At 34.9% G+C, this 19584-nt stretch overlaps 1 long non-coding RNA gene and 1 pseudogene across 1 annotated transcript; one reads left to right on the forward strand and one right to left on the reverse strand.

The window, feature by feature from the left end:
* Positions 1–6628: 6628 nt before the first annotated feature.
* On the reverse strand, positions 6629–10314 carry LOC138313934 (uncharacterized; annotated as a pseudogene).
* A 6107-nt stretch (positions 10315–16421) lies between these two features.
* On the forward strand, positions 16422–18409 carry LOC138313935 (uncharacterized). Its single transcript, XR_011207298.1, has 3 exons — positions 16422–17031; positions 17771–17987; positions 18285–18409. It is a non-coding gene; the product is annotated as an uncharacterized lncRNA (long non-coding RNA).
* The last annotated feature ends 1175 nt before the right edge of the window (positions 18410–19584 follow it).

Here is a 19584-nt window from a genome sequence, read left to right on the forward strand (position 1 = left end):
AAGGCGACTAAATTTAGGATCTTATCTATTCGCTTCCTAACTGACTTTATTAGCCCACCATCATCAGATGGTGGGCTATTCAAATCGTCTTTCGTCCGTGGTCCGTCCGTCCGTCCGTTAACAATTCTTGTTACCGCTATTTCTCAGAAAGTGCCAAAAGGATCTTTTTCAAATTTCATATGTAGGTTCCCATAGGGCCCTTGTTTACGCATATTGCATTTTGGGATTAATCGGTCAACAAGATGGCCGCCAGGCAGCCATCTTGGATTTTGATAGTTAAAATTTGTTACCGCTATTTCTCCGAAAGTACTGAAGGGATCTTTCTCAAATTTCATATGTAGGTTCCTCTAGGGCCCTAGTTGTGCATATTGCATTTTGGGACTGATCCGTCAACAAGATGGCCGACCGTCCGCCATCTTGGATTTTGATAATTAAAGTTTGTTATCTTTATTTCTCAGAAAGTACTGAAGGGATCATTCTCAAATTTCATATGTATGTTCCTCTACGGTCTTAGTTGTGCATGTTGCATGTTGTGACCGATCGGTCAACAAGATGGCCGCCAGGCAGCCATCTTGGATTTTGATTGTTAAAGGTTGTTATAGTTATTTCTCAAAAAGAACTGAATGGATCTGTCTCAAATTTCATATGTAGATTTTCCTAGGGCGCTAGTTGTGCATAATGCCTTTTGGGACTAATCGGTCAACAAGATGGCCGATCGTCCGCCATCTTGGATTTTGATAGTTAAAGTTTGTTACCTTTATTTCTCAGAAAGTACCAAAGGGATCTTTTTCAATTTTCATATGTAGGTTCCCCTAAGGTCCTAGTTCTCCATATTGCATTTTGTGACAGATCGGTCAACAAGATGGCCATCTTGGATTTTGATAGTTAAAGTTTGTTATCACTAATTCTCAAAAAGTACTGAATGGATCTGTCTGCAGGTAGGGCGTTAGAATTGTACCTGCTGCCCCTAGTGCATGATCCTAAAATGCGACTAAATTTAGGGTCTTATCTTTTCTCTTCTTCCTAACTGACTTTATCTTTCCTAATGCCTCCCTTGGCAACGCCTCACTGTTGGCCTTGAGTTGAGCGTTCGCCCTTGTGAGGAAGGCTCTGGGTTCTGTCCCCTGGCCGAGACACACCAAAGTCTGTAAAAGTGGTAGTTTTTGCTCCTGCTTAGCGTTCAGCATACAGGGAGTGGGACGACTGCTTCGCCCGTTGTCAGTATAATGTGACCGGGTGGGATGTGGTGCTTGGTGTCTTCGGCAGCATGCTTCAGTGATATAGCACTATAAAAAGGGCAACAGTTCCACTATACAAGAAGACACAACACCAACATACCGCAGTCTCCCAGTACACTCACCTCGCACAACATACACGCAACACACCGCATACATGGGAGGCCGTCCTTACATGACCATAGCTGTTAATAGGACGTTAATAAATCAAACAAACAAACAAACAAACAAACTATACAAGAAGATTAACATGAATAGCATACAGTACTTAATGCGTCTAACATTCCCTCAAATGCGTTTTAGATTCGTTTGCGTTTCTTTCGTTTAGTTTCGTTTGCGTTTTGTTTCGTCGAGCGTTTTTCGTTTGCGTTTCGCGTTTTCGTTCGTTTGCGTTTCGATTCGATTTCGTTTGCGTTCGTTTGCGTTTTGATTCGTTTTGGCTTTCGTTCGTTTGCGTTTGCGTGCGTTTGCGTTCCAATTCGTTAACCGGATGTTATTCATTGATATTTGATTAGGAATGGTTGACTGCGCATGTGTTGGCTAAACTAAAAGTGGAGTCAAACGACGGTGTAGGCCGATAAATTTACGTGTTCTGGACAATGTAGTAAACATACACAAATAAATTTTTAAAAAAAAATCCTTTTGTATATAGACATTAATTACATTTGATACGTGTAACCTACACACATTGTTTGATAGTAATGATCATTTGTATACCTTTCTGCAAGGTCTTATATAGTACTAGCTATACGTGTATGTGCTACAGGGGGACAGGTACAATATACACTTGTAACACCCGCGGGGCTCGATAAAGTGGACTGAGGGATTACAGACAGGTGTGAACTCACGCCACAGGACGCCGTACTGCTGGTCATAATATATATATAACCAAGGATTTATAAGTCTCATATACGTCCTTGATATAACTCACTGGTGCATACATTATAAAAAAATTATATCCGACTCATCACTGTTAGCATTTGATCACATTATTTTCTAGTGATACACACTATTCTAATAATAAAATAACACAATTAATAATATCTCAACCATACAACGAATACCTTTTTTTACATATTTTATGTGAAATTAAGAACGTACCGAAGTCAATAGATATCAAATCATAATTGACTTATATATATATATACATATACTACACGAACTGACAGTTGATACATGTACATTCAATTGTATCTCTGTATTTACACGCATTGACCATTGATATGATTGATCATGTATTTTATTGGTATGTTGACGTAACAAAACACACGAGGAATAAAACACCATAGAGCTGGTTTTCTGTAATGACTAGAATAACACAAAATTGTTGTTTTTGTGGTATGCTTTGGTACATGTACATGCACGGGGTCACGTACGCGTATTATACATCGTAGCCTAAATAAACATGTGAGGGGCCGTGCGCGTCTGAGGCTACGTATCAGCGATCATGAGCCATTGTTCATGGGTGACTGCACTTGACCAGGTGTGATACAAGTTGACACAAAATCAAAATATGCCGCTGTCAAATAACAAATGGTATAAATGAAAGCAGGTAAATCGAGAGGGGGAGTGGGGATGGAGAGGGGTAGAGTGTTGTACATGTGTTGTCCGTGAATTATAAAGCAAATTTATATAAGACCTCCAAATGGGTCGGGTAAATGTTACAGGTGAGTGTCCACATTGATATCTATATAACGGCCGGTACGGGGACCTCCTCTGGAGTCATATATATATACCGTATTTTTGTGCGTATAGTGCGCACCCGCGTATAGTGCGCAGGTACGTTTTTGAGTTTTATTTTACAAAAAAAAAATTACAAAAAAAATATAATTTTTACATCTTCATTCAACACGTTTTGCATAGGCTCTAAACCCTCATAAAGAACAAAATCAAACTCTTCCTATTGTTCATCCTCGATACTGTTTATCTGTGCCTAAAACAACCTTCTGTTCATTAAAATTAACTGGCGAGAGGAGTTTGACACGATGATTGACACTTTGTTTACATAGCACTAGCGACAGGCCTAGTTAGCTTGTGAATTGCCGGTGACACTATAATGAGGTCTCAACAACGATGTTTTTACAATCAAATAATTAATCATACCTTGTGTAATTCATGGTTCCGAGAATCTCCCGTTAAGCCACGCCCCCTTAGCAACGGTTGCTCCGCATCACATTAATAACAAAGATGGCGACTGCTGAAGCAAACACCGACTCACTTCGTAAATATCCCAGCCAATATTTCAGTGACGTATTTACCTAACCACGCAGATTTATCTGAGAAAACTCAACAGAAGGGGTTAAACTATTACACTCAGGGTTACATACACGACATTACCGTGAACTCTAATCGTTAACGAGGACACCGTCCGAGTAGATGCGAGATGCTGGCGATCGATGCGGAAGTCGGAGCTGCCCCATCGCCTACACATAGAAATCAGTTTAAAAGATGAAAAGCTGACGGAATCGCATTGTAGCTGTATAGCTGGGTAAGCATTTGTGTTTCAGAAGTAGCATTACATATGTCTATTGCCGAATTGACCATTAAAAAGTACCGAGTTGACCACAATTTACAGCAGTATCCGTACAGTGATCAGCTGATCGATCTCTGGACAAATGACAATGTGATAAATCTACAATCTGATTAAGATAAAATTAAATTCATGGGACCCTCTGAAGAATTTGGTTCATTATAACTATCTTATACTATTTGACAGGAGTTATGAAATACTTCCATTGATCACAAACACATAATCAACATGTTTAGGACACCACTTTTTATTTGATATTTCATTATTTGATAAAAGAGTATTTCAAGAACAAATTATTTCATTGCTTCTTAAATACATCATACAAAATACACACACTCACACACATACATGATTTTCAAGTTTCATTATTTTTTAATAAAATCTAAGAATCACCATGACAACATTGCTCTTTAGTCTTTCATCACTTCTGTAATAACACACTACTATTCGAGTGGAAGATTTGGACTGTGTTAAATTTATACTACAGTAAAAAAATATATAACACACAAAAGCCACAAACCAAAAACTAACGAACCAACACACAATAAATTCCCTAAATAATCACATCAACTATACCACCCAATCAAAACACCACCAACTTTATAGTTTAAAACTCAAAGCATACATTGTCCAGTGCATTTTAACTTTCTACCAATATGTACATTATTATCCTAGGCCTTGCTTCCTTACATTTTGCTATAACGATTTAAACTTGAATAAAAATACCTGGTTCGTTGTTAGATCAAAATGGATGTGCATTAATTCGTACAGGTAAAAAGGAAAAAGTGAATATTATAAAATATGAAATGGGACTCTATAGTTTAATTCTACTTCCATAATCCATTGTAGATTTTTTTTCATGGACAACAATGGAGATATCTAAACACTATGGGCAATTTTTTTAACAGTACATACATTTTACATGTCGCGGGATTTTTGGTTGGATGTATTAATCTATTACAGGCCCAGCGGTTTAATAATTTAACCGGCAGTTTCAATTTACAAGGGGGGTGGGGGTGGGGGGTGGTCCTTTAACAAGAAAATTTCAAAGGGGGGGTCTATTTCGCGTATTGGACGTGTTTTGGCTTTTTCTGGTAATGGGAAAATTTCCTATCATTTGGGCCAAACCCCAATTTTTGAAACATGGGCCTATCGATAAGGCGGGTACCTCTTTCCAAAATTTGAATATTGATTATTTTACTGTACATACTCTTCTCTCCTTTCACAATTCCCATCTTTGCCAATTTTTACACAACCCAAACACCCCTCACCCCTAGAATGTATCTGACAGCTGTACAGACCAATTTAGTTGGAAACTATAAGGGGCAATATTTGTGGGTAAAAATACTTGGATTCCATAGGGACATAAATATAAGGACAGTTAGTCATCTTGGAAAAATATTTTTTTTTTTACTAACACTATGCCTTTTCCATCACATTTTTCCATAATACATTCAGAAGTTTGTAATGTTAAATTACAAAAGTGGGTAAAAAATTTGTATTCTCATCTAACGTCCATAAGTTTTATAGGAAGGGATTTGGATACATTGTTCACACATACATTGTTGGAATGGACTAACTTCCCCCCCAATCACTCCAAGGATTGAAGCTACACAATTACACCAGTGTTCCTCAACATCAGAGTTGTACAAGTGTCCCCCAACAATGGAATGTACCTAGAGGACCAAAGATCAAGCCGGTACCTATCAACCATGTTGTCGTGGCACGTCCATTGGAGAGTAGAAAGAGAAAACCTATAATCTGTCATCTGGATGAAAACTACCCGTAAGTTCAAACAAAACATCAATCAGTATTTACACTACAGTCTAATACATTCAGTATGGTTTGATCAATTTATCATCCTACATGTATAATGTATTAAAAGCCTGTCATTTAAGAATGTGTCGGGTTTATATGGTGAAGGAAAGCCAGAGTACCCAGAGAAAAACCAAAAACCAGCAAATAGTTTGAACTTGCAACCCAGAGGCAGACTTAACCAGCCACTTCACCCTTAATTAAATGCAAGACTGATAACATATATGCTATTGTATATTTATGAAAATGCTCCATGTATTTGAATTCTATATTTCAGAATTCCAAATGTAACTGAAGATGAACTTAAGAATCTTGCTGACATTGCTGGCAGCCCTCTACAGTATATACTGTCATCATCCAGATCCAATATTCCATCAACCTCAACACCATTTGGAAATGTTCCGATCGGATCATCACTTTCTTATCAGGTACAACACATGAAATACATAGTTCTATTAATTCGTAATTGAAAAATAGGAACTTTTTGTCAATTTCAAAAAAATGTTCAAATAATACTGATTTCCAATAAAATTGAAGTCATTATTTTTTTTATTACCAATACACTGTACTGTTTGGTATTGACAAGATTCATGCATATTCTTTTTGCATTATATATCATCAAACCTATAAAACGTAATCTTACACAATGTTTTTGTATGTAGGCTGTAAATCAGAATTTCAAATGGACATGCTATATTATAATATACAGTGTATATGTATTATATACTCATTTATCCAAATTTAATGCCTTAAAGTACTTATAAGGCTATATGTATTGTAGGTTTGAAGAGAATGAAGACAATTTTTTTTCCATTGTAACAAAATATAAATTACCATACTTGTATACTTTAATAACTCACTAAATCAAGTGAAAACTTTCACAAACAATTGTGAAATTCATTACCCTAAAGAACACACACTGACAGTTTAGTTTATCTCTTTATCTTTGACAAAAATGTCTTCAAACAGTGTGTGAGGTGACAACAAACATCCAGATTTTGTTAATTCTTGTAAACATACATTGTTGGAATCTTCATTTTTCAAAATTTTATTTTTTCTTAACCTTAGCTATTAGTCTTTCAATGTGAATCCTGTGTTTAGCAATTTTTTGAGTGAATCTTTCCGTTCTCCACTTGTCAGTTGTTTTCCACCACGAACAAAAGGGGAATGTTAAGTTTTAAATTCAACTTTGCCAATTCGTCACCTATCGTTGAACCCTTTATCTGCCATAATGGAATCACCATCCTGAATGTATCCATGCACTTTCAGACTTTTCAAAAGTTCATAAAATCCACTTTCTTCAGTGATGACTTTGTCTGATACAGACCCAGAAAATAATTCTGATACAAATAATAGTGTTCCTCTAGCATCACAGCCAATTAAACCTTTCAGTGTTGTATTACCCTTATAATCACTGTAAAAACTGACTTTGTAGTCCAAGCGCACATGGAGACTGTGTATAAAGTTCAGTTCCATCAATAATAATCAAGGTTGTAGGATAAATCCTTCTTGAAATCCTTTGGCATGTTTTTTATGAGTGTATCTCTGTGAGGCCATAGTGGTAACTGTGTGCAAGTTTAAAGTACATATGGTCAATCCAGGTATTGAACACAACTCCAGCGGTTTGGAGTTTGATACCAAATTTCATAGCAAGATCAGCTAAACTAAAACTATGTCGACATCTTGTCAGAGTCAAAAACAAAGAGTCTTCATTAGACAAAGACTTCAAGTCACTACGCCCTTTCTCAAATTGTAAACTGAAGTTTTCAGGAATCAAAAAGGACAACAAGGCTACAAATCTTATGTATGTTATACCAGTGTAGTGCTTAAACAGGTTTTTGTGATTGGTGTTGTTATCTAATACTGCCTGTACCCCAAACCATTTGCTGTGTTACTGGAAGCAGGCTGAGTGGTGACACCGGCTTGTTGTAGATCAGATATGGTTTTCTCCTGCTCCTTGACTTTAGCTTTCAGTGACTCAATCTCTGCAGTCATAGTCAACACTTCTAACGATGATACCCCTGTAAATAATAATAAGCCTTTTATAGGGATTTCTATGGCAAGCAGTTTGTGTTTTTACCCAACTTGATACAGATATGCCAAATGTACATGTATTAGCGTAATTTACAGGAACCTTTATTTAATTAAAATACAGATATCTACTTTTGATCTTATACATTTTCTTTAATAGTTTTTAATATCAATTTTTGTATATTACAGCCTACAGACTCGGAACTTGAAAGCAGCACCTGCCCCGACAGTATCCTTTGGATGTGGTGATACATCTGTACACAGACAATCACCTGTTGTATTGCCTAGAAGTATTTAGATTTCTCAACAGACATATGGAGCAAGCAAATATAGAATATATAGAGAAAACTACACGAAGTACAAGCACCTATCTGATACATGGCTTAAATATGAGAAAAGTGAGACTGACTACATCCAAACTTTGGCCGAGTAATCAGCAGAAAAGCAAAGCCCACACCATCATTTTTGGAAAGATGTGTTCAACAGAACAACAAAATCTTGCACCTGCCCTAGATTACGGCTCCAAGCATGAAAAAGAAGCCAAGGCAAAGTATCTTGAGAGACCTTTCCTTCACGACATATTCATGACTGCGGATTTATTATCAACAACAACTTTAACTTTCTCGGTGCATCGCCTGATGGAAAAGTTTGTGACAATGGGGAATGTGTTATTCTGGAAGTGAAATGCCCTTATTCAGCAAGGAATAATGGACATAGACAGAGCATGTGATGAAATCGATTGGCTTTTGTTTAGAGCGGAATGCGTCAAGCAATGAGTTTGAAAAAGAATCATATGTACTTTGCTCAAGTTCAAGGACAAACTTATGATATCTGGCTGTAACTTTTGTGAGTTTGTTGTATTCACACAGAGAAGTCTATTTGTAGAAAGAATATTTCCAGATGTACCATATATGGAGAATATGCTTGTCAAATTATCAACTTTCATGAAGGAACATGGACAGCAGTACATGGTGTAAAGGTGAATCTTATTGACAGGAGATAATATGGTGCATTGTGTATATTGATCTTACTTATGTAACTCATACTTACATTTTTCATCTGTTTGGACAGAACATTCGTTGTTGATGATGAAGAACAATCAGTGACAGGTCTGACTCCAGCATAAGTATGATCAGTCCCAAGTAGTAATAGGAGTTCCATTACGTGAAAAAGAGCAATTTGGGATAATAATGTCATGTTTAATAATTATGAACATTCATGTGTAATAGAAGTTCCATATACTAGTACATGTATTGAAATCAATTTTGATGGGTTTTGACTAGCTGTAAAAGATATTGCCATTAACTAACCACTCACGCAAATTAACAAAATCTAACACAACTTATTCAATTTTTCAATTACTAGCATATAAAAATCAACATACATAAAGAGTTGTTTTATGTTTATTGTTGGGAGGTTTATAAATGTCCTTTTCCTTATCTATGTTTAAAAAGCATTATATAAGATTATAGACATCAAACCCTTGTAAATGTATTATCCCTAAAATATCGAAGGATGAATTGATATGTGTTTAATAGGTAATCATAACATTACAGGCCGTATACAAACATGCAAATTCTAATGGTAAAGGAAACCAGAGTACCCTAAAAAGCCCACCAACCAGTGAGAGCTATGATAAATTATGCAAGGCCTGTTTCTTACTTCTCTGTTTTCTCGTTGGATGGAACCAGTGTCAATTTCTTTTTCGGTGGACAATTTTCTCTGTTATCAAGGTATCGCTTCTTTGGAAGTGGACGGCTTGGTGTACACTTACTTCCATCAGCTGGTAGAGGATCTGGGTACTGTTCAGTGGGACCATTTCCCCAACAAAATGCTGTGATACAAACACAACCAAATTTTAAAAAAAAAAGTTTGTTAATGGCAAAACAAAAAACTACAGTTATAATGAATTATTTACATTACTTGGCAGGTGCAAATTATCAGTATTTTGATATGAAGGATATATATAGTTATAGATAGTTATCTACAATTTTTAAAAATAGTTCATAATTCAAATTTTTAAATCATAGTACTTTTCAACACGTCATAACCTATAGTTAGATGAGATAGAATGACAGTTTACAATTGCCATGTTTTCAGTTTAATAAGGGACTTAATTTATATAATCAGTACATTGAACATGTACTGTACATGTATGACATATGACATGTACAGTATGTTATAGGGTCATTCATGTCTACATACTCGATCACTCTTTAGATCCTACAACAAAAAATTGGCAGGCTGAGTGCCATCGCTACTGTCTTCTAGGCTTTATTAATGTGCGAGGTAATCGAGGTAACCGTACGCGTACTACTGGCTGCAGGCGACCAGTTCTCGCCGAGTACCAATTCTCTCCTACACAATTAAAATGAAAATTTAGTCACTGAAGCCATCTCCTTATAGAAGACACTACCATGCTAATTTCCACAAAAAATGGTCTAAAAATTCGTGTGTGATCACACAAGTACACATACGATGGCGATATACAGGCCCTAATTGGTACCCGGTGAAAACTGGTCGCTTAACAGTACAGCCGAGAACTGGTCGTCTGTACACGTGAGCTGTAGTAGTCGGCGGTAGTCATATTCAAACAGTTAATCAGATCTCAATTTCAAATATTGCCTTTCGGTCGGAACGAAGGAGACAGGGTCAGATTATTCATACTAACCTTTGAACAGACGACTTTATTCCTGTTTCCATCTATTCTCTCGATATTCAGTTGATCATGGGGTCTACCGCACGCCTTGATCCACCTCAAACACTTATCTAAATTTGTCTTAGGCTTTGGGAATGGTAACAAAGTCACGCCTATTAATCGGTCACGATACCTTTCGTCTGTGTTACATTTTCCCCAAACACATCGACGGACCATTATTGGTTTAAAGACCGAAACGTCAAATAGTACCCTGCATCACAAGCCTGTATCACGGTTTGTTTGTGATGCAACCAATGGCGGCCAAAACATCACAGCTCCGGACAAAATCCGAGCTAAATTTCATTGGTCAATAAATTTGATGCTCATTTGCATATCGGTAAACCATGAATTGCGCTCATAGCTATCGCGGGCGGATTGGTGGTAAGCCGTCATGTCATAGGGCAAATTTGAACGGTCTCTATCTTAGCGGACCTACATCTACGTATGCCAACGGCGTTGTATACCTTAGCTTTTAAGGGAGATTTTACTATTCTTAAAAAACAACTACAATGATGGTCAGAAGAGGATGGCCCCCACCACAAGGGCCAGATAGCAGTAGGGTGTATAAACTCATTAACACATGCACCACATCGCTTAAAATAAAAAACATACAATCATGCATGTATTTGGCAACTAATTTAAAGTATCGTTGGGTCTTTTCCACTTCTACACACCATTTTTCAGTATGGCTACCAGATATGTTTGGTTATATTGTCTTTATTTTTCATATTGATTATGTAAGTTAATAAAATCTTAGCCAGCTTGCCAATGTCATTTTCAATAAACGTTTTGTTATTTTGTGTCAGTGTATAGAAGTATAAAAGACACCTAAGGCTTAAGCTTATGTCTGTCCTTGGTTCCTTGGTCCAGTCTTATGTTTACTAATTACCATTCTTTAAAACCAACTACACTGATGGTGCGAAGAGGATGGCGCCCAACACAAGGCCAAATAGTAGTAGGTGTATAACTACTATCAGACTTCACATGCACCACATAGCCTTTAAAAAAAACAAGAATGATGTTACTCGCAACACTTTACAAGAGAATATTTGTACTTGGTCAAAGTTGTCAGGAAATATTTCATGTCATTGCGTCGCTTTTTGTAAATCCCCACATTAGAACCTGTTTTTTTAGTTTATACAAAGTATTTTGATTTTATTGCCTTTTGTATTCGTGTTGATTTTACATTTTGATAAATTCTTAGTCAGCTGGCCATTTTCATCCTCATTGGTTGTTTTGTTATTTTTGTGCCAGAGTGTAGATAGATAAAAATAGCTAAGGCTTAAGCTTATTTTTGCATCTTAAACTAGTAGCAAGAGCCCTAAGGTATTTTTGTAGTTACATGTATTTCGCTTGCAATTGGTTTTTTACTAAAATTCATTAGTTTGATTTATTCCAGTTAGATAATCGGACTTGTTTTTGTCAGCAACTCGGCCAATGATTGGTCAGTTATTTGAAGATTCTGAAGCCTCTTTTATTAGTCAACCATATTGGCTTTAGAAAATTACACTTTTTATTTATACTTTTAATGCGCAATTTACCCACCCTCCTCTTCTCATTTTAAGAGCGAAGATTAAGGCGCCTTTGATTAATCCATGCGCTGTTTGGTAATTTATACATTTTTTTTTCAATATGATTTAACTTTGTTTGGAAGTTATATTCTGGTTTCTTTTGTTTTGCAAATTATTAAAGCGTTTAAATCCTAGAACATTGTATTTTGATTTTATTTTGTCTTGTCAAAAATACATTTTCTGTTTGAGATTTATCAAGCTGGATAAAATCGTCATATAAATACTGTGAAAACGATACCTGTAATAGAAACATAAAATCTATTACAATTTTAATATACATACTATGCTATAAACCACTTTATTTTAGATATTGCTGTATTTCGTTTATCACCTACTACAATAACTGTGGAATATTTATCTTAACGTGTGCATAATTTCTAACTATTCTATAGGAAAAGGTAATTATTCCACAGTTAATTGTGATTTTATATTTTGGTGAACGTTAAAGGGTAAATATACCAACTACATGTTTTAATTCCAAATATACCTAGAATTTTGTGTCTAATAGAATCTGACGCTTCTTGATTAAGATGCTCCACAGCTGATAAATGTTTTTTGTTTCTCTATCAAAAACAACAACACACGAATTAGTATTTTTGTTCTTCGGTTACAAAAGTTGCTTAATTTACACCATCTCCACTATTGAAAAATTTGAGCTTCACATTTTACTTAAAGATAAAAATATTAAAAATAATTAATTTCATCCCTAAAATATTCCGTGGCACTATATCCTATATGGAAATAAGTACTGTTTGAGAGCTTGCACCAAAAGCAAATATAAGTTATCTTTACATTATTTTTGTATTAATTAATTGTTACATATACAGGATTAAACATCAATAATTGTTCAAATGATAAGTATTGTCTATACTCTGTTGGCGGCGGAGCATCTTTATGGAAATTCATATTCATTTAATCTAGAATAGAGAAGGAACATTAAATGTAAGCGATAGGTAAAATTCTCAGAAAAACTTATTGTTCTATCGGAAACAAAATCACAGATGTGTTATATATTCTTATTTCAATTTTATACAGTTTTCACTTCATTGAAAAAATGAATTATTTTTGTTGTGGCCACTATATTCATAATCCGCAAGTATGAGAAAAATCTCAAACTGTTGGATTTAAGGTAATGACTAAATTTTTCCATGGTTTTCTTTGTTTTTCTATATATAATCTATCAGATATAATGTATGGTGTATTCTACAAAATCAGTTTACTCTCAACTACGTCTTGGCAGTAAGTTTTGCTTTCCAATTTCTTTAATTTTTGACATATCTAAATTATATTGTTTCAGCAAAATTAGACTAAACAGAAAATTGACCTTCCTGTTTAACCCAACACAATTCACAAGGCACTTCAACGTGATCTAAGATGCATATCATATCATGATGACCTAACCCTTGGGTATCTGTAAACAAACAAAAAAAACTAGTTATCGGTCAGGGCCACCATAAGGCCCAATTTGACACTCCTTCTTTACCAAGCAACAGATAACCAACACCTTTTGACTTCTGGTATGCATGAATAGTGGATGATCCCTCATGTCATCTGTCAACGGATACCATGTCCTGGTTAACACTGTCTGAAAATAAATGAAGGTTAACACATGCAAATATCGTTTTAAATAAAACCAACTTATGATAGAGGCCCCGATTTCTTTAAACAAACTTAAGTTAAAGACTGACTCATTATAAATAAAAAAATCACAAAAGCTTCATAAAGGCTTTTGACTTAAGTCTGCATTTTTGTTTCGAGAAATCGAGGCGTGATCGAGTATGGCTGGTCTATTAGAATAAGAATTTTGTCCGATACGACGGCCAATATCACATGGTCTGGTTGATTAATACACGTGAAAATAATAACTGGATTTCAATGTCATGATGGTAACGATGATGATGATGAGAAGGAGGATGCATGTATAATAAATGGTAGGAAATTCCAAATATCAAATACTAACAAACTTCATCTTGACTTCTTTAAAATTTGTACATGTAGGTAATTAATTAATATTTACGGCATTACGAATTACAAATTTAGTGGAGAAATGTAAATAAAACACTGAGACAATCAATATAAGGGTGGTGACCCTGTGTTATTTAAAACAATGGATACATAACCGAACTTTTCATTTCCATGAGTTTAATGTTTTATTTCGAAATTGCAGATATTTGCTATAAGACTCTCTCATACGTTAATACAATAATTTTTATTTATTTTCGTAATAAATCCGACTTTCTGATTTACAGATTCTTTTTCTTCATATACAATGGAGAAAAACTCCGAAAATGGCGCGAAAACCCGACGTTATCATGACGTCGCAATGGAGACGTCAATGTTGCGTATTGATTCAGAAAAAAATAATCCATTAGAATGATTCAGAAAAAAATAATCCCATTAGAAAATCAATTGAACCGTACGTTTAAACGTATTTTTATGTTATCAAATAGTCTGAAAAAAAAAAAATAAATTTAAAAGCATTAATGGAACTATTTTTTTTATTTTATTGGGTAATGAATTAAATTGTGTTTGAAAACTTTCTTGAGAAACACAGTTTGTGAACAAAATTTCTTTCATACCCCGATGAAGTTACAAAAAAATGACATCAATACTTAAATGAAAAGATAGGAATATATTATCAAAGAATCATAAAAATGTAGTAAAACCCGAGGCTTGCGAAAATTCCAATATTTCATATCCACGTAAGAAAGAGTTTTTTTCTCTCATACCTAGACGTATCATTGCAATTTTTACAAATTCAACATTCCGAAACTTAGAAATAAATTCGAAAAAATGTGACTGAAAGTCAATTTTCGGTCCATAAAAATTTCGTGATATTTTTAAACGCAAATCACGTTGTTTGTAGCCTTTAAAGTAAACCAGCTTAGTTTCTGAAAAACAATGTTAAAAATTGTAAAAAGTTCTTTTCGACGCTTTGACGTCATGAGGCTGTATTGCGCAGGCGGCATGAGGATTTCAGGAAAGTATAACAATTTTATCTATAAAAACGTCTATAATCCATTGGTATATTTGGAATCGATATCAGATAATGAGAATAATCAAAATGGGAACAACAGTAGAAGACTGTTTCTAAAGTTTATTGCCGTTGTAAGTCAAACGTGTTTTACATTGGATGTATTTTTGAAAACAGTGTCGCAATATCTGCCATTTTCAACGGCTGTAGTAAAAATACAAGCACAACAACATATTGTTTTCTCTCCAGATATGAACCCAACTTAATCTCTCCTGTAAAAATAACCATGAATGAGCAAAGGTAAACTATTAAAAAAAATACCTTAGACTTTTATACATCCTTAAGAATAGAAAAATGGACCCGGGGACACAAGTTGAAACTAGATGAAACACGAAACAAACTGGACATAAGGGAATACTCATTTCGAATTCCTAATCCGAGTGTGGTACTGTACATGAAATGTTGGCACCTGGAATTCCTAATCCGAGTGGCGATCATAATTTGTAGATACCTGGAATTATCTCTCCGAGTGTGATTCCCGAATTATAGGTACCTGGAATTATCTATCCGAGTATGGTTCCCGAATTGTTAGCTTTTAATAATCGTTTATTGACTTTTGGGAAGAACGAAAATTTAAAATAACGACAGAGTAACGTCACAAGAAAAGCTTTATTATATTACATAATCATTTGTGTACGGAATATGATCTGAATAAAGAGGCAACTATTACCTACTTTCAGAATAAACTAAGTTAAACATTACTTAACAAAGTTATAAATTACCGATGACATCACAACGGCAATACTGCATGTTTATAATACTGTATCAGTTCAGTCTTTAGAAAGTCTGATTAACAAAATAACAATTTGCATATCCATGTACATGTGTAATATCCAGGTCTTAAAATTACAGTATCTAACATCATGTGTTCTATGGTATGCCGAGTCGACACAGATACACTATATTGGCTATACCTATCTCAGACGCGTGTTATCACAAACACTTCACACATACAACGTTGATTTTGTAAATGTGTACATACACAGGCGTGACTTAAAATAGTCGGCCCGACCTCCCGGTCATCGACCAGTGGTCAAAGTTGAGATCAATTATTAGAAACAATTCAGGCAGTGGCGCATTTGCCAATTAAAATTAAATTTTCCATTTTTGTAAAGGACGCTTCACCGCTGACAAATGGTATTTTTCACTATCAAAAAAACAGCGTAAGACGATTTAGCATTTTTCTTCACTTACAAAAGTTACTTTATTTACACCAATACTATCGTTGAAAAGTTTAAGCTTCTGATATTACTTCGATTTAAAAATTATTATAAGAAAAAAGAAAAATAATTAATTGCATCCCGAAAAAAATCCGTGGCACTATATCCTATTGGAATGATGTACTGAATGCTCATGGACCAAAGGCAAAATAACTTATTTTATATAATTATATTTTATATTCATTAGAAAAATATATACACGATTAAACGCCAATTATTGTGCAAACTATGAATATCATTTATACTCATTCGGCGGTTGAGCATCTTTGATTATCATTATTTTATTATCTTGAACTGTTATTAGGTTAAAGAGTTTCTAAGTTATATAAAATACCTTTATGTACACATGTAAACTGTGCTTCGTTTGATGCTTACAAACATTTCAAATACTTAGTATGTAGTCAATATTCCAGCATATATTGAATACTAACAATGGTATATCATCGTTTAGCATAAATAGCTGGGAAGAATACTAAATGACTAACAATAATGAAATATTCATAGGTGAAATTATTTGTTGGAGGGCAATACATTTTCTAGGTTTTGCTTGTCAAATATGATTAACCTACATGTACCTACAGGTAGATTCAGGGTTATGATAAACTGCGTGTATATATTAGTTGTATTTATGCAATAACTTTAATAACCAGAAACTTATTCATAGACATACGTACACGAAATAAGTTTTCATTACTGGCAGTAAGTATATTAGTACACGTTCACTATCTGTTGTGTCCTTTTCTCAACAACCTACCACAACATGGACGCACAAATCGATACAGACGAAAATTTGGAACGCTTTGGGACAATGGGGAAGATTTCAATGCACACAACTGGCTTTGATATTGATAAGTATCATCCCTTTGGCGTTTCATCTCCTATCGACAGTATTTATTGGTATGCAACTATTTTTATTCATAAACCTTCCTTTTTATTTTTTTAGTTGTATTAGACACTGATTCACTTGAAAGAATTTTATTAAGTGATTCGTCAGTTGCCATAGTACAGTACGCAAGTGAACATTTTGTTATATATTCTTAGTATTACTAGTTCAACACATTTTAATTGTTATTCCTGACGCCCATTCACCACAAACTCGTTCACTCGTAGTACAAAAGTTTACGACCTGTTTCAGAACGTTTTTGTCTCCTACTAATATTTATCGAGAAAATTTTCTTGGTTGTAGGAAATGTACTTTGTAACGCCATTTTGTTAAGAAAAGGAATGGAGATGTCATCGAACATTGTTTTAATATGATCGTTGATAACTCAGACATATTGCAACGAAAACAAATTTGATTTATTTCACCAAAAGCACTAGATTAAAAGCCTTTATATTGTCTAACTTTTTACGTTACTAGTTGTCTTGTTAAGAACAATTAAAAAAAGAAATTTACTGAGAATTTAAACTATTGAAAAAATTAGAGCTTCTCTGCTAAACATACCTATATTTGTATGGCGGGTGTCTGTGTTTAACCATATACGTTTATCCCCTTGAACCTCTTATTTCCTTCTCTTTGTCTGCATTCGACTATATACATATTGTTCAAATATTTCCCTACCGCCTTTTGAGCATATTTCATCAGTGTTATGTGCAAATATTGCTGTTTCCCATGTATAATTTATCGTGATTACAGCGTATCGACCACCGTTCCAATGCAATGAGACCACAGTTAGTGCAATGTTCGGTGAAGACATCGACCCTATGCATGGCAACATCTCCTACAATTTTGTGTACAACAAGTGTTCTATAGATGTGTACACAGACGAGGCTAATTCGACACTCCTCAAGACGACAGAATGTGTATCTGGATACTCATATCCAGTGCCAAAGACAGAACTCTAGTTACTGAGGTGAGTGTGTGTTAAGAGTCATTTATCTTTAAGTAAAATAACGGGGGTAATCAGATTATTAGTAAATTGTTAATGTACTTGGACGAGATCATCGGTGATCAGATATCTCAACAGTTGAATCATACGTCTAGTTTTCGAAGTTCTCTAATTTGAACCACAGTCTGGTCGCTTCATTTTTCTCTTCTTCTATTACCACATATTGTTTCCGTACCTACTTTCAGTTGGATCATGTATGTGACAGAGCAGAGCTACATTTTCCTCCTGTTACATCATATTCGTCTCTTTCCCTCTTTTCAGTGGGATCTTGTATGTGACAGAGCGGAGCTAGCCGAATTCTCGCAGACTTTAGTGATCCTGGGACAGGCTTTCGGTGCTGCTATAATTACATCTCTGGCTGACAGATTCGGCAGAAGGACAGTCCAGGTCCACGTACTTGGACATATTTCTATGTTTCGTTACATCCTTCGCTATAGCCTGGGCTCCTAATTATACAGTTTTCGCTGTCCTGAGGTTATTATTTTAGGTGCTGTGCAACAGGTAATGCATCATTGTTTTGTTTTGTTTTACAGTTCAGGTGTTTTTAGAGAGCAAACCAAACCAAATAATTTTACATAGACCACAGTGTTAAACTTTGTTTTAAGTTTTGTACTGAATTATTATTAAAACAAAGGAATATTAGTTAGCTATTGTGTTCTATAATTAAAGTCTAGGTTCTCATATAAACACTAAATAGAAAAAAAAAGTTTGGGTCCTTCTGCTGAATCTCTAACCAGGGTAGTCTTAATTGAAATCAGGCGCATTTTGCACACTAAAAAGTCATGAAATTATAATGCTTTTACCTATTCATTATCAAAGTTGATATTTTGAACCCTTAATCTCAATATGAATTTACCCCAAATTCATATCATGGTTATCCTAGGAAATAATTACCTAAACAGAAAACATTTTTACTTTTGAAATTCATAATTAGCCAGCCAATCAGCGGCCGGGTTAAAATTCTATCCTGGGCTCAATCTTGTATACACAGGAGGGCCATTTCGAAGGTCTTTTTTTATTAGTTGGTTGATCCCTTTTAGCAAAACTGGCTAGAAGGATTTAATCCAATGGTTGGTGTTAATTATCGTTTATAGACAAATGACAATTTGACTCATTGCTGGATTATTGGTAGTGTCCTATTTACAGCATTAATGATCAAGGTCAGGTTAGGCACATGTACCATCTGTGGACATTCCTGTAATGTAGTATACACTGGTAGAATGCAAATGCTGTAATCTCTAGGAAATAATAACATTATGGTGACTTATCCAATTTCTCATCATTTGAAATTGCTTCGGTCCTTTCACAGAGCCATTTCTTTCTTGTATCAGCAATAGATAAAAATAGTGTTATCAGAAAAAATGAAATGTACATGATGATTTTTATCGTTTCTAAGGTACAACTATGTCCATGTTGTGTCAAGAAGAATGGTTTTCCAATTTTTTCATATTTTACAGGGCTCTGGATTAACTATGGCGATTCTTATCTCTGGAGTTATTGCCTTTGAAAGCCCGAAACATGAGGAGAGTGCCTTGGAAATACATTTGGACAGACTGGAATC

This window comes from Argopecten irradians, unplaced genomic scaffold (genome assembly GCF_041381155.1).
Source record: "Argopecten irradians isolate NY unplaced genomic scaffold, Ai_NY scaffold_1082, whole genome shotgun sequence".
Classification (NCBI taxonomy): domain Eukaryota; kingdom Metazoa; phylum Mollusca; class Bivalvia; order Pectinida; family Pectinidae; genus Argopecten; species Argopecten irradians.